The sequence below is a fragment of the Herpailurus yagouaroundi genome, unplaced genomic scaffold (genome assembly GCF_014898765.1).
Source record: "Herpailurus yagouaroundi ecotype Mexico unplaced genomic scaffold, PumYag 181, whole genome shotgun sequence".
Lineage (NCBI taxonomy): Eukaryota > Metazoa > Chordata > Mammalia > Carnivora > Felidae > Herpailurus > Herpailurus yagouaroundi.
This window is the reverse complement of record NW_024412412.1, coordinates 34,422,249-34,438,656: the sequence shown is the minus strand read 5'-3', so window position 1 is coordinate 34,438,656 and position 16,408 is coordinate 34,422,249. Positions and strand designations below refer to the sequence as shown.

At 50.5% G+C, this 16,408-nt stretch overlaps 1 protein-coding gene across 4 annotated transcripts in view; it reads left to right on the top strand.

Moving 5' to 3' along the window:
• Positions 1-16,408, top strand: part of SLC25A37 (solute carrier family 25 member 37) — a 40,892-nt gene that overhangs the window by 15,014 nt on the left and 9,470 nt on the right. Inside the window, exon 2 of one of the 4 annotated variants that reach the window (XM_040490258.1) lies at positions 11,272-11,397. The exons of the other annotated variants lie outside the window; for them this stretch is intronic. The gene's annotated coding sequence lies outside the window, so the exon portion shown is untranslated. The remainder of the gene's footprint in view (positions 1-11,271; positions 11,398-16,408) is intronic. 4 annotated transcript variants of the gene reach the window in all.

Here is a 16,408-nt window from a genome sequence, read left to right as displayed (position 1 = left end):
GATAAAGAGCTTGAAACTTGAGGAATGTTCCCCTGGTGTCTGTATGAGGCCAGGTTTAGACAGAAGCTCCTGGAGCTCGCAGCTCCTGGAAACCGAGTCCTGTTTCTGTAAAAGGCCAGTCCGGTGACATGGACAAGAATCGGCTGACCCCGAGGCCAGCCCTCTGTTTCTGTGTCTGCGGATTCCCCTGGCACAGGAGGTCTTTGTTACCAAATCTATTTGCTGAGTGTTTTGAAGGAGGACGTGTGTGGGCCTTTTCAGTGTTGTTAGACAATGCTGAGCTGTTATCCAGGAGAAATGGTCGGGATAGAAGCCAAGATTTGATCTGGTTCAAGTTATACCATAGAAAGTGCCCAGTTGGGACAGGAGCCATCAGTGAAATGGTTAAAATCCTAAAAAGTACGTGAGACTAGAGAGCTCTCTCTTAATGTAATTGTGTTAATTTTTTTCCCCTGGAATCTTTGATAATAAACTTTTTCCTGGCTTCTCAGATAATAAACTGAATTAACGTACACGTATTCAACGCAGGCCAGGAAGGGTGAAGCATACGTGAACTTGCTTTGCAAATTACTGAGTATTTATGGTTGGCACTTAGAGCTTTAAGAATATCAGCCTCAAAAGTGACTTTTCACTGTAAAAACAGTGTAATAACAACAAGGAGTATATTGACACGTTGGAAGACTCCTAGCTTCTTCAGTGCTTCTAGAAGAATCTTCCAAGTTTCCGAAGGAGGTGGAGGAGGGGCTGAAGTGCGTGCAGTTTGTGGTGATGGCGATGTAGCCAGGATGGCCTCAGGTGGTAGCACCTTCCATTACTGTCCCTCCGCAGGCTGCTGAGCCCGCTGGTGGTGCTGCCCCTGACCCTGAGTTGGAAAGTCTCGTTTCAGACCTCCCGTGGGTGTCAATTTCAGGGATCTTTTGTATTTTCTGATAATCCAGTCACAAGAAAGTTTCTGAAATTCTCTTCTAGACCCTAAGAACCGAAAGTCACTGCAAAGCTGGACTTTTACCAGGAACTGCTTTAAATTGAAAACAGATTTCTGATCTGTGAGCAGCCAGTTTAAGGGACAGGGAGAACTTTGTCAACTCAGGACTTGAGCTTGGAGGGCAGGGAACGAACTGAGAAAAAGGCAAGGCAAAAAAGCCTTTTCTTTGTGAACACAGGCACATGAAACATTTGTATTTTAGGGTGAATTATAATTAGCTTAAGATAACCAGGGGCCCACCAGCTGAGTGACCGTGAGAAAAACATGTCACTTGTCCGAGTCTCAGTTTCTTCATCTGTAAAATGGCAAGATTCTAAATTTTTTCCACTCTTTCTTTTTTTTTTTTTTAATGTTTATTTATTTTTGAGAAAGAGAGACAGAGTGTGAGCGGGAAAGGGGCTGAGAGAGGGAGACCCAGAATCTGAAGCAGGCTCTAGGCTCTGAGCTGTCGGCACAGAGCCTGACGCAGGGCTCAAAACCACGAACTGTGAGATGATGACCTGAGCCGAAGTCGGACGCTTCACCGACTGAGCCACCCAGGTGTCCCTCTACTCTTTATTTCCATGGGGCAGTATTACTTTTGGGCACCCCCTTTTGACTTGGAATGTATAGAGGGACAAGCACTTCTGTTTGTAGGAGGACACCGGAAGACCCCTGCCCTGGAATGCTAGGGGGGCTGAGGAGCAGGGACCAGAGTCAGCTGCCAATATACCATTTGGGGTCCCTGCATCCCAGAGTGCCTGCCTAGAAATTATAGTCTGTTTGATTTACTTACACCTCCAAGTACAATGCTTAAAGGCTGCAAACCATTCATTCGGGCAATTCCAGAAATGCTGAATGGTCACAGCCCCACCCTGGAATCAAGGGGGGACATGTAGCAGATGCTTCTGGAAGGCCCTGTTTATGACTCTGACTCCTTCCTGCTGGGGACCTTTTACAAGTTCACTACCAGGAAGCTGAGTCATTGAGGGGTCAGCTGGCATGGCCAAGGTCACACAGCACTACCAGAAGCACGGATGAGTTAGCCCAGATGACCCGAGCATTTGGGGGGAGCGTTGTGGTGAATGACAGGTTGCGGGGGGGTTCCTCACTTGGGAGGCTGTCAGGCGTGTCCCTTCCTGGTGACAGGAACACCTCTGCTCCTCATGGTTGGCACTCCTATTTGGATTTCACAATGAGAAACGTTCTCCTGTGTTCTTCACCTCCTTTCTTCCTCCTCTTCTGTTTGTAAATCCATGGCAGGAGGTCAGGACCGAACAGACTGAAGGATAAAATGATGTTTTCAGGACACCCGTGGGCTCTGTGTCCTTCTGTGCCTTTCTGGGCTCATCCCCTGGAACTGAGCAGGCTGCCAGTGACACAGCCTTCTCAGGGCCTCTGGCCGCCCCCACCTGCACTACCTGTGCCCCAGGTAGCCCCTCCGTCCTGAGCTCCACTTGCCTGACTCACCCAGCCTCAGTTCTTGGCTTCCAAGTCACTTCCAGGACCCCTCCCCACGTATAAATTAGGTCTCGTGCCTTTGCTGTCCTTTTGCTTTCCTTCAGCGTCCTTAGGCTTTGCCATTTTTTATTTGTGCGACTTTTGGTTTACTCTGCCTGTGCCTGCTAGACGACAGACTTGTTGCAGGCAAGGGCCTGGTGCCCTGCACCACTCAGCCCCAGGACCCCTGTTGGCACACTGACGACGTTTATGGAGTGGGGAGAAAAACCCTGCTGTTTTACCACTTTCAGGCCATTCACTCGCGTCCCCCGTGCCAGTCTTGTGCTCTCACTTCTGGAAACCCTTCTCATCAGATGGCTTCGGCTTATATTTTTTTCATTTTTTTTAATGTTTGTTTATTTTTGAGAGAGAGAGAGAGAGAGAGAGAGAGAGAGAGAGAGAGATTGCGAGTGGGGGAGGGGTAGAGAGAAAGGGAGACACCCGAAAGAGGCTCCAGGCTCCGTGCTCTAAGCACAGAGCCTGACACGGGGCTTGAACCCACAAACCGTGAGATCATGACCTGAGCCGAAGTCGGACGCTTAACCGCCTGAGCCACCCAGGTGCCCCAAGATGGCTTCAGTTTAAATCGTACACCCAAGTTCTCTTTTCCAGGATGAGGGTTTAGTCGGCATGAAAGTTCACCCATGATTGTAGGTTCCTGCCCTTCCCTTCGGCATCCAGTAAAACTTAAATATGACTCCCCCAAAAGCTTATGAAACAGTTTGTACATGCAGACATTTGTGCATGTGAGTGGGTTCCAGAGGCTGGAATGTGAATCTTCAGGATGTTTCCTTCGGTGTCTTTCCCCTGAGACGCTTAGAACTTCAAGCCTGGTGTTTCTGGCGTTTGGTTTTCTTTCTCTGTTATTGGCTGGTGTGCAAGGTGTGTGAAGAGCACAGGAGACCATTGTCTCCGGCTGTGACCTGACCCGACCCACCTGTAAATCAGCCGGCATTATGGAGATAATTTGATCTTAGCATTTGTGTGAAATCTGGCTTTCAGTAACATCTGGGAAGTTTCCCCTGAAGCCCTGCTGAGACCTCCAGCGTATGCTGAGGATACGCTCTGGAGCTCGGCTCTGATGGGGCTGCCCCTCTATGTGGCAGGCCCCAGAAGATGATGATGCGCATCGTGCTGCAGGACACAGCACGTGGATAGCAGGACACAGCCCCGAGACAGCTGTCGGCAGGGTTTCAAGTGCCTACTTTGTATGTGCCTGCGGGTAAAATTTTGTGCACCTCTGAGTTCTCGATAATCGCGTATTGATTGTCTGTTGCATAAAGCACGCTGCCAGGGCCCTGAGATCACAAATGCCATGAGGCTGTCCCCTCCTTCATGCCCTTAGACGTAAATGGAAGACAGGCATGCAGACACATCACCTGATGTAATTATAAGTAGAGAAATGAGCAAGAGAAGGCTGGCGACAGGGCTGCTTGGAAAAGTCTTTTCTTCCTGTGGCTAATAGGCTAATAGTGGGGCATGCTTTAGAAGGTGTGGCCTCTGTGAAGGGTGTGGAAGCTGCTGTTGCAGCAGCTGACAGGACCACACTTGACGTGAGAACTGTATGCAGGGCTTCAAGGTGCCTGGCTCCCTGGGCCTGCAGAAGTGGATTCCAGGAGAGCCGTCACCCACGGCGCTCAGGGGGTCCCCTGAACTCCCCGGCTCTGATGGACTGCCATCGGTGTCGTCACCCGGTCCGTAACATACAAACACTTGGCTGGTTTTTGGCCTGAGCAGTTGGGGTACTGATTCCTGGGATACTATCTTTTGGGGTCGGCATGGGCCAGTGTAACAGGGAACCACTGCATCCTTGAGGCTGGGGGCCACCTATGGGAAGGGATGGAGATTCAGATTCTACATCTTAACCATTTCTGCCTTCTGTCCAGGAGTCCCTGGGCTCACCTTCCAGGTGCTTCCTTCCAAGGTGGACTCTGGAGCCGGAAATATTACTGTGTCTAGGGGATCATGCTATGCCTTTGAGACCCCTGGTTGCCTTTAGCAAAAACATGCAAGCAAGCAAACAAACCAAAAAACGCTATTTCAGGGGTTAGAGGAAGGTTAAAGGTGTTAGAGGATTACGTGATTGTGACAGGATCTCAGACTGTGAACAGCATGTGGAATGAGCTATTGATTAGATTGAGGATTTTAAAAAGGTTGTGTTAAATACATATAACGTGAAATTTACATCTTTTTTTTTTTAACGTTTATTTATTTTTGAGACAGAGAGAGACAGAGCATGAACAGGGGAGGGGCAGAGAGAGAGGGAGACACAGAATCTGAAACAGGCTCCAGGCTCTGAGCTGTCAGCACAGAGCCCGACGCGGGGCTCGAACTCACAGACCGTGAGATCATGACCTGAGCCGAAGTCGGACGCTCAACCGACCGAGCCACCCAGGCGCCCCTGAAATTTACATCTTAACGGTTTTTTCTTTCTTTTCATTTTCATGAAGTTTTAAATTTTAATTCCAGTGACGTTACCATACAGTGTTATGCTAGTTTCAGGTGTCTAATACCATCCTAATGCCCTTAAGTGTGTCATTCAGCAATGTCGAATCCGTTCACAGTGTTGTGCAACCAATCTCCAGAACCGTTTTCATCTTCTCAGAGTAAAACTGTCCCCTTGAAACAACCACTCCCCATTCCCCACCCCACCGCAGCCCTTCGCAGCCCCCATCCCACTTTCTGTCTCTGGATTTGGCTATTCTAGGTGCCTCGTGTAAGTGAAATCATACAGTATTTGTCTTTTTGTGACTGGCTTGTCTCATAGTGTCCTTAAGGTTCATCCATGTTGTAGCATGTGTGAGAAGTTCCTTCCTGTGTAAGGCTGAATGATAGTGTTGTACAAGGTACCACATTTTGTTCAGCCGTTCACCCACAGATGGACGTTTGGGTGGCTTCTACCTGTTGGCTGTTACGAATAATGTTGCTGTGCACACGGGTGTGCAAATATGTCTTTGGGACCCTGCTTTAAAATTTTTTTTTGTTATAAACCAGAAGTGGGATTGCTGGATCATATGGTAATTCTATTTTTAATTTTTTTTTTTTTTTTTTTTTTGGAAACCACTGTACTGTTTCTATAGGGGCTGCACCATTTTACATTCCTACCCACAGTACACAAGGCTTGCAATTACTCTTGCGTTTCATTTCATTTTTTTGGTTTCTTTTCCTTCCCTTTCCTCCCTCCCTTTCTTCTTTCTTTCTTTCTTTCTTTCTCTTTCCTTTTTCTTTCTTTCTTTCCTTTTTCTCTTTCTTTCTCTTCCTTTCTCTTTCCTTTTTCTTTCTTTTTCTTTCTTTTTTTCTTTCTTTCTTTCCTTTTTCTCTTTTTTCTTTCTTTCTTTTTCTTTCTTTCCTTTTTCTCTTTCTTTTTTCTTTTTCTTTCTTTCATTCTTTCTCTTTCTTTCTTTCTTTCTTTCTTTCTTTCTTTCTTTCTTTCTTTCCCTTTCTTTCTTTCTTCCTTCCCTCCTTTCTTTCTTTCAAATACAGGTAAATGTTTTAACGCTGCAAGTAGGCCTGATGGCCAGTAAGGTAGATATATAGATTTATCTCCCTGCAAGTAAAACACACCCGCACATGTTTGTTTTTCAAAGGATTCTTTTCCAGTTTCGTAGATTTAGACTATGTGAGCCAAAAAGGACATCCTTAAGAGACATCACTATTAACTCCCGTTTATCCGTTTGACAGATAATTTGCAATTGTAATAGATCCATGAACAAAACAGAGGAAATTTCTCACCCTTTCTGGTGTTTACCTTCTGGTGGAAACCTGTTTTGATACCCAGTTAGCTAGATTGCTCCCAGTTCCTCAGGGATTTGAGGGCAGGGCTGGGCAGGAGCCTAGGTCTTCTGACTCTTGGAACAGGGCTCTGTCCCTTCATGCTCACATTTAAATGCACGGTTTGGGAGGATTGCCCCTGTTTAGGAAAGTGAGACATCCTCGGTGGAGACATCTGTGCCCTGTAGCACCATGTGGATGTATCCTCCGGAATCCGGGGGACCTGAGCACCTGCCCACACCCACAGTGGGGGCCCAAGTCCTGCAGGGTGGCGGTGGACCACAGGAGAGGGGGCAGAGCCCACAGAGGGTTCTCTGGTTCCTCTTGGCCCCATCTGGCTGTTTCCCTGCAGTTCAGAGAAGAGCAAGTCCTTGAGTACAGGAGGGCCCTTTCCACAGTGGTGACCTCCAGGAAATGGGCTGCAGCCAGCAGTGTCAGGGAACCTTGGGACTTAAGGCTCCTGCTCAGCCCAGCCCGGACTTTCACACTGGTTAAAGGTCTCCAGAACCGCCCTTGCTTCTGAGTAACCAGGCCAGGTGAGCGAGCCTCCCAAGGCACTGCCATCTTGGACCCTTGGTGCCTCTGTAAACTGACACTGGTGGTTTCCCCTCTCCCTTTCAGGCTGCCCAGGTTCCCTTTGTTACATAATCAGGATTAATGTAAGCAGCCGGGTCCAGTCTAGAAACCGAGAGCCAAGAAAGGTGAATGTGGAAGTGGGGTGGGAGGGACAGAGTCCCTTGTGCGTGCTGTGGGCAAGTCCCCTGGCTTTTCCGGTCCTCAGTTTCTCTTCAGTTAAGAGGGCAGCAGAACTGTAAGCTGCTCGGGCTGTCCAGATGATGACTCAGGTAATCTAGTCTCAGTGTGCAGTCATTGTGGGGGGCAGGGGGTTGCTCCTGACCAGGGCTGATCTTGAGGGCACCCTGCTCCAAGGGAATGAGAATTGTAAGAAGGAATTAGAAGTTAGATCTTCCTAGGAATTTGCTGTTTCTCCAAAAACAAAACAAAACAAAACAAAACCCAAACAAAAAAACCATCCAAAAACCCAGACATGAATGAGAGCAGTAGCAGCTGTATGCCAGACCCCAGGCAAAGGGCTTTTCATTCATTTGTTACTTCCTTTAATCCTCACAGAGACGTTAGACATAGGTGCTATTATGATCTCCCATTCACAGATAAGGAAACAGGCTCAGAGAAAGGAAATAATTTGCCAAAGGTGCAAAGGTACGAGGAGGAAGCAGCAGAATGGGGTTTAGACCCAGGCGGGCCCTCGAGTCTGCGGTGCTGGCCTTGTGGGCCTGGACGCCAGTGGGAATGGGTAGGCCCCTTGCTTTTTCCAGCCTCTCTCTTTCTTTCTTTCTTTCTTTCTTTCTTTCTTTCTTTCTTTCTTTCTTTCCTTCCTTCCTTCCTTCCTTCCTTCTTTCCTTCCTTCCTTCCTTCCTTCCTTCCTTCCTTCCTTCCTTCCTTCAGCTTATTCATTTTATTTATTTTGAAAGAGAGAGAGAGAGAGAGAGAGAGAGAGAGAGAGAATTCCAAGCAGGCTGCATGTTGCCAGTACAGAGCCTGACGTGGGGCTCGAACTCATAAGCCCGTGAGATCATGACCTGAGCGGAAATGAGGAGTCAGATGCTTAACTGACTGAGCCACCCAGGCACCCCCACCCAGCCTCTTTCTGATCAGAGGGGCTGGGGGTTAGGTTTCACTCCTGTCCGTACCTTGTGTGGTCATAGGCACTGTGGCCTGGTGTCCTCAACGCCTGTGCCCTGTGGCTGGCAGCTTCCTTCTGGGACCCTGGGCTCTGTTGTGTGAGTGGTTTATAGCCTATCCTACTCTGTCATCTGATGTTCAGTTCAGACGTGCAATGAGATCCTTCGTGCCAAACAGCCATTTGTCAGCAAGCAGGAGGAAGGAAAAACTTCACACCTTCTTGGCAAGATTAGGTCAGTTTTTGGTGGTGGTTCTTATTAAGATTTCAAAGCCATTTGTGTTAACATAGGTGGTGGTTAAGGAATGTGCTGGAGCCCTTATAAAAATAATGACTAAGATGATAAACATTTGTGGAGCACCTCCTGTACTGTGCTAGGTGATCTGTGCGCTGAAAAGTTTTCTCACGTATCCGTTGCAGGAAGCACGTGACGTCGGGGTTTTCACAGATGAGGGAACCGAAGTTCAGAGAAGTTGAGTAACTTCCTCGAAGAGCATACAGCTGAAAAATAGAATAGGACTTCGATTGTGAGGTGGTCGGGGACAGGGGACATCTCTGTGTCTTCGGACACTAATCACAGAGTCAGTCAGGCCTAGAGTAGAAGCCCAAAATGTCATTGTTGATTGAATGGATGAACTCCGCACCCCAAGAGACTATCTGAGCATCAGGCCGGCGGGTGGGTGAACAAGGTATTTTTGAGATTTCCACAGTTGGAATCTTCAGCAAAGTGCGGTTGCAGGGCTGGGTCTGGGAGTGTTGGCCAGTCCTGGCACAGTGGTGACCAGCTCTGGGAGCTTGGGCAAATCCCATAACTGTTTCCTAGTTAGGGAAAACTAAGTGGAGGTTGGGGGATAGGTGGGTGGCAGAACTCTGAAATCAAACAAAAGCCCACAGGGAGCCCCACCACGCAAGGCCACAGTGGCGGAGCGGCCAGGGCTGAAGGAGCGAGCAGGGACCAGAATGGTCGTGTGGAGAATCAGTGGCCGCATCCTGTTCTTCTGTACCCAGGTCGTCCTGGTGCCATGGGGTGGCTTTGTGTTCTTCTAGGGTACTTCCATGTGGATTCTTGCATTAAATTTGTTCTTTGATGTGGCGTTAGGGTGCTTCAGCGAGTTTACCTCTATACGAGGAAAATAAAACACTTTTGAAAATGAGGCGTTCCTTCAGTTCTGCCTCTGACATCTTGTCCTTACTTGTAGGTGGGGTGTTTATAAGCCAATGACATAGACAAGGCTGCTGAGTCAGGGAGGCCCCGGGGAGGCCAGGGAATAGCAGTGAATTAAATTCTTCCCTGAAAGCGGCCTGAACTTTGGAATATTCAGTCTTAGCCTTTGAATACTGAGAGAGCGCCAGGCTTTCATCCATCCAGATGCCCCTCCTGGCCACAACCTGGGCGGGCAAATGGTTCAAGCTCTTTTTGAGTGACAACAGGTTCGTATCGAATGAGCCCCTATTACCCTGTTCCCCTTGGAATCAGCGGCCAGGCTGATGGCCAGCGATGGGAAACAGGGAAGCTATGTGAGCTCCATGTGATTGGGCTTGTGACTGTCTGTAAGCTGGCAGGCTGGACACAGATCCCTCAGGAGCATCGCGGTCTTAAGCAGTGAAGATTTAGGTGACTTTGACATAGTCAGGGTACTATTCCCTCTTCAAAGAGGTCAGACACGGGGCACCTGGGTGGCGCAGTCGGTTAAGCATCCGACTTCAGCCAGGTCACGATCTCACGGTCCGTGAGTTTGAGCCCCGCGTCGGGCTCTGGGCTGATGGCTCAGAGCCTGGAGCCTGTTTCCGATTCTGTGTCTCCCTCTCTTCTGGCCCTCCCCTGTTCATGCTCTGTCTCTCTCTGTCCCAAAAATAAATAAAAAACGTTGAAAAAAAATTAAAAAAAAAAAAAGAGGTCGGACACATAAGGACTAGTATACATTCATGACTTAGCATGACAGGAGAAACAGAGCACATCAGAGACAGGAAGGTAGTTAGAGATCACCTGTGATCCCTACTGTCCACCCCCCAGGGAGAGGTCGTGTGGCCTCCTGGTTCAGAGCATGGCTTTGGAGCCCATCTGTCTGGCTTCCATTCCTGTGTGTACTCTGTGACCTTGGAGCAGGTTGCTTATCCCCTCTGTGCCTCAGATTCCTTGTTTGTAAAATGGAGATAGTTGTTGGTATGACTTTTATTACTATAATTATCTTGTGAATAGAGGCTTGGGGGCTCAGAGAAGCCAGCTGACTTGTTGAAGGCCACCATAGTCCTTAATATCAGGCGTAGGACTAGAACGCCGGACCCTGGGCCCCTGCTCGTCTTGCTAGGGTCACCCATCCCGTCTGTGACCTCCGAGCCCTGTTACCTGGAATCTTGGGAATTTTCCCACGTGTAGGGCAGAAATAATTTAATCCTTTGGGCTGGCCGCAAACTGGATGTTTTGAGTATTTCCTGGGTATATTGGGTCTGAGCCAGGCATGGATTCTCTCATCCCTGCCTCCATCTGCTGGAGAGTTTTCTAGAGAAGGGCAGGAGTGACCAGGGTTAGCTCCTAGGACAAAGGGATGTGGGAATGCGGTGCGCCGCTGCCAGTGGCCTTGCCTGTGGCCGTGGCTTTGGAGAGAGCGGAGAGAGGCCAGCCTGTGATGAGACCTGGTAGGGAGGGCTTCCGTTGCCTGGGCCTGATCCCTGCTCCGGCTGCCAGAGACCCCATCTGTACTGCTTACTGCGTGCCTCTCCGTAGCTGCCGTCACGCGCAATACGTAACTGTGGAAAACACTTGACTGTAAAGTAAATTCCAAGCTCCTGAGCAAGCCGTTCCCATCGTCCAGCCCCAACCTGCCTTTCTCTCAGCAAACGTTTATTGATTGTCTAGTGCCCAGCCACCCTCCTGAGTCCAGAGCGACCTCTCCACCTGCACCTTACCTCTGCATTTACCCTTGAACATAGCCTTGGGCCATACCTTCCCGTTTCCCAGAGCCACTGCACAGTCGCGTCCCCCTTGGCAGAATTGTTCACTTCCTCTCCCTGCCCTGTTTGCCTTTTATTTTTCAATCAAAGTAACACATGCACGAAGTCAAAAAGTCAAATCGTAATAGAAGGGATCGTAAAGACAGCTCCATTTTTTTTTTTTAGCAGTTGAGGTACCGTTCTTCTCTCTAGGTACAGGTCCCATGGCCCCTCTTGGGCCACTCTTGCTGAGTTGGATGTGCTCTGGGTCTGACTCCTCACACTGTGGCCTGTTCTCAGGAGAAGTGCTGTGGCTCCTTCCCTGGAAGGCCAAGGAACTTGGTTTTGGTGGTCTTGGTGGAATTTGTATTTTCTACTGAATACTGAGTCATTTTATCCCTAGAAACAGCAGTGACCCCGAAGCACACCCCTCATGGGCCCTGAAGGTTTCAGGATTTCGTCTGGCGAGTATGAATGAGAGATGTCTCAAACGCTCCGCAGGCCAGGCTCCACACTTTAGAGGCAGCAGGTAACCAGGAACGTTGGTGTGCGGCTGTTCTGAAAACGGGCCTCCTGTGGGGCGTAAGCCAAAAGTCAGAGCAGCGGGCCTCGCTGGTTTGTTGTCTTGTGTGTGTGTGTGTGTGTGTGTGTGTGTGTGTGTGTGTGTGAGAGAGAGAGAGAGAGAGAGAGCGAGCCTGCCTGCTCCCTCCCCACCTCCCCTGAGCATCTGGGTGGCCTGGAGCTGAGGGGAGTCTGGACCTTCCCATAGTGGGGGCAGGGAAATGGATGCAGACGCGTGTTCCTACCCACTCTCCTCTCTCCGCCTCGTCTTGGTGCCGCTCTTCTGACCGATGGCACAATGAACTAGCCCCTTTTCTTGCTCTAAAATGCTGGTTCTCACCAGGGGCTTTCGGAATGTATGTGCCTGGAACTCCCCATCACCACGCCACCACATGCTTCTTTCTCCTTCCCCCCTTCCCCCCTTTTATCTGGGGGGAAGGGAGAGGGAGGCAAGGACTTCTTTGAAGGAGTCATTTTTCTCCTGCTGGTTCCTAAACTTGAAGAAGATCAAGGGGACGGACGCCTGGGTGGCTCAGTCGGTTGGGCATCCGGCTTCGGCTCAGGTCATGATCCCATGGTCCGTGGGTTCGAGCCCCGTGTGGGGCTGTGTGCTGACGGCTCAGAACCTGGAACCTGGTTCAGATGCTGTGTCTCCCTTTCTCTGTCTGCCCCTCCCCTGCTCATGCCCTGTCTCTCTCTCTCTCTCTCAAAAATGAAAAACGTTAAAAAACTTAAGAGGATCAAGCTTTCCTTTTGATTAACAAAAGAGAGAGACAAGGTATATTCTCTTCATGTGGACACCTTTGCCAGTTTGGGAGATTTAAAAAGACATGACTTGGAATCTTGAACTGGAGAATAAACTTCGATGTGCTTCTGCTTGTCACAAACAGCGTGGTTCTCTGTAAAGCATTTCCCGCAATGCTCTGTTCCTGGTTAGTGTGTGCGTGGGAATGGTACTGAGGGCCATCGTCATGTCTCATTTTTGTTACGATTTCGACAGTGTTTTTCAAAGGGCCGGGGCACAATCATCCGCCTTCTGTGTCAAACATGGAAGGACGACATTCCGAGTTGGGACCCAGATTCTGAGTCAGAATGCCGGCAGTCTTGAACTCAATTGTGCTGAAGGTTTTACTGTGTGTGCATGGTTCTCCTTGATGTGGTTTGGGTTTCTTCTCTGTTGTGCGTGCCTCCTAAGGATTCTGGCAGGTGAGGATAGGACTCTCTCGGCCCTTGATGAGGTCCGTGGCTTCATTCCGGAAGGCAGTTCTTTCCCGACAAAGCACTGTGCCCAAAAGGCCTCTCTCTCCCGGCTGCCTGCGGGGATCTGTGTGCCTGCATGGGAAGAGGCTCCTGGCCTGACACTCTCTGCCCTGTGTAGTTGTGGACGGGAAGCTGGAGTGGCATCAGCGGGCCCCAGTGCAGGGGGTACACAGTGCCATAGATGGGCAGGGGGTGCCAGTGGGAGAGATTTGGGCCTTGGGCCGGAGGGTGAGGCCGTGCACCTGTGGCAGGCTGGCTGTGCGGCTTGGAAGATAGGGAGGGGGCTGCGGTTGGGACCTGCAGTCTGGCCTAGGCATTTCCCTGTGCTTCTACTTAGTGACTGTCCATGCGACTTGGGAACAGTTGGCGCATGGGATAGAGTTAAATTTACGGGTTTGATTGCTGATTCTGCAACAGACACCGGGTGGCAGACGCTATTACTATTTGGCATTTTCCTGGCATTCAGTGGGTGCCTGAACTGAATTTCCTTTCTCTGGGAAAAGTCTGGAACAGAGACCCCTGCGTAGCCTTTTGGGGCGCAGCCCTGGTCTGGGCATTGTGCCCACCCGTTGTGCTGTGATGTTCACACCATGAACTTGGGAGCCCCTCACATGCCCGTTGCTGCGGTGTCTCTGCACCTGCCTCAGAGTAGGAGCTTGGCAGACGCTTTTGAATGGATGAATGGGTAGATTTCGCATTATCTTCTACTGATCCTGAAAGTGCATGTTTTTTGATGCGGGCGTTTTTTTATATTCTTTCTTTCTTTCTTTCTTTCTTTCTTTCTTTCTTTCTTTCTTTCCTTCCTTCCTTCCTTCCTTCCTTCCTTCCTTCCTTCCTTCCTTCCTTCTTGTTAAAGTAAGCTCTGTGCCCAGTGTGGGTCTTGAACCCAGGACCCTGAGATCAAGAGTCACATGCTCTACCGCCTGAGCCCCCCAGGGGCCCCCCACTTGTTCCTTATTGTTGAGAAATACCGAGAAAGGAGGACTCGGAATCCGGGGCAGGTGGGAAGGAGGACTCGGAATCCGGGGCAGGTGGGAGGACAGTGGCCGAGTGATGCTACAGGTCCTCGGGTTGGGCCATCCTCTGCAGGAGACCCAGGGAGGGCAGAGGTCTCCCTGCCAGGCCGCTTTTCTTGCTGGGTGCCAGTTTCCTGTCTGAAAAGGCAGGTGCTGAGCTCCGTGTGCCCTCTGCCCAGGGCCCCTGCAGCTCCTGTCATATGATCCTGCGAGCTCACCTGGGGCAGAGCACACATTTTCCGCTCTCTCTCCACCTGCCTCCTCTCAAGAAGAGAACAGGCCAACAAGGCAGGCTCGTCCTGATTTGTCTTATTAGGGGGGTAGTTGGGGCAAGGGGCTTGACCCCTCGCTCCATTCTGGCCTTTCTGGAAGCGTATGGAGCTGGTTTAATGCAAATACAGACTTTGTGTCATTGGTATGGAGTCTGATCTAGAATTGCCCTTCTAGAGCTCTGGGAGACTTGCTCAGGTCACACAGTGAGTGGCAGAACCAGGCCAGAGACCCAGGTCTCCTGATTTCTGGCTGGGGTGCTGGAGTAACAGGCCCAGAGGCTCATCGGGCTCTTTTTCCTTGCTGCTCCCCTCTCAGGCCCGTCTTCCAGCCTACTCCTGCCAGCCACTCTGGGCCTGGGCCCCCGGGGGTCCTGCCGACCCCCGGATCAGATCTCTGTGCTTCCTGCTTCCAGGGCCCCCGCCAGCTACAGCTGTTTTCTCAACGTGTGTTCCCCAAGATGGAACTGGTTATTCTGCGAGATAAGGTTTCTGTTGCCCAAGACAAACGTTTGAGAAGTGCCTTGTGGAACAGAATCCACTGGCCGCTTTCCTGAAGGACTTCCCAGAGCCTTTAATCTGCTCATATGCATTCTGAACTTCCAAGGGTGTGGAGAATTAAAATGCGCAGGATGGGGATTTATTATAAAGAAAGGGAGAGCCTCGCAGCCAGGCCTGAGCAGGAACTGAAACCCGGGGCAGGAAAGGCAGTTGGTGAAATTCTCCGTCTCCGTCTTCTTGCTTTGTTTTGGTTGCGTTTTTTTAATCTCTGCCCTTTCTCTGTGGATCCTACAGCATTCATTTTCCTTCTCTCCACCCTCACACCCTGACTTAAGAAAACATTGCGGTGAAACACATGTGACAGACAGTGAAAGTACCATCCTGACCATTTCTGAGCGTATACAGTTCACTGGCATTAAAGTACGTTCGCACAAGTGTGTACATCTTGCAAAAGTGAAACGCTGTGCCCGTTGAACAACCCCCTTCCCCCCCCCCCCGCCCCTGGCAACCACCATTCTACTTTCTGTTTCTATGGTTTTGACAAGTCCAGGTACCTCCTGTTATGTGGAATCATACAGTATTGTGTGTGTGTGTGTGTGTGTGTGTGTGTGTGTGAGAGAGAGAGAGAGAGAGAGAGAGAGAGAGAGAGAGACAGGCTTATTTCCCTCAGCATTAATGGAGCCAGTGTCAGGAATGTCCTTCCCTTTTAAGGCTGAGTACTGTTCTGTTGTCTGTGTGGACCACTTGTTTATCCATCCATCCATCGAGGGGCGCTTGGGTTGTCTCCACTCACCCCCAACTTCTCCTCTGGTCCCCAGGAAGCTAAAACAGTGCCTGGCTCGCAGTTGTACATTTTACAAGTAGAGTCACTGAAGAAGAAAGAGAGGCTACACTGGTGGTCGCCCCCACTCTGGCCACTGCCTGGCCACCTTGGCTTCCGTCAGCCTCCCTTGTGAGGGGGCTCTGGAGACCATACTGGTGCACGCTGGCCACTCCTCCCTCTTCCCTGAGCCCCCTCGTGGCACCCGGACAGTCAGTATGGGTCATTCTCCCCTCATCTCCCACGTTCCTGGTTATTTTTTTTTAAGTTTCTTTATTTTCGAGAGGGGTGAGGTGCACACGAGTGGGAGAAGGGGAGAGAGAGAGGGAGACACAGAATCCGAAGCAGGCTCCAGGCCCCGAGCTGTCAGCACAGAGCTCGACGCGGGGCTCAGACAGGCGAACCGTGAGATCGTGACCTGAGCCGAAGTCAGACGCTTAACCGACTGAGCCACCCCCAGGCGCCCCTTGCATTCTTTGTTATTGACTTCCCCGTCAGTTTTTCCTCTCTGCATCCTGGTACCCGTCGAGGGTGGGCTCTCCCTGTGGGCAGGTTGAAGAAATGAAGGTGCCGTAGGACTGAAGTGGCTCTGGCCCGGAACTTGGCCACGGTGGGCCCAGAGAGGCCTTGACCAGGTCCTCCTCCATGCTCAGGGGCCACTTGTCTCTGTCCCAAGTATGTGTCATTAAATGTGGCCTTTTTGAGTAGACCCCTGGGCCCTGGGGACAGAGAAGTCACTGCTTGAGCAGAGATACCCAGTTGCCCTTTTCTTTTCCACAGGGGGTGGTGCATTTTGGTTCAGTACTGCTTCCTCAGCTGCCTCGCCCCCTTAAAAAGGGAGAGGGGAGAAATCAACCTCGAGTTTCCCTTGGAAGTCTACGAGGGCTGGCCTCTGTGAGTGGCTTTGAAATGGAGGAGCCTTCCCGACATCATCGTGTATGGAAAGGGTGGATGGGAGAAGGGACGGTCACGGTTGCCTGCCAACCCGGGCTGGGTCTTTCCCACAGTTACTTCACCCCGTCTGCCAACAGCTCCCCGGAGGACTATTCCACGCCCCAACATTAAGGAACCCGCTTGAGGTCCCAGAGCTGGAGTTCAGACCAACAACGTTAC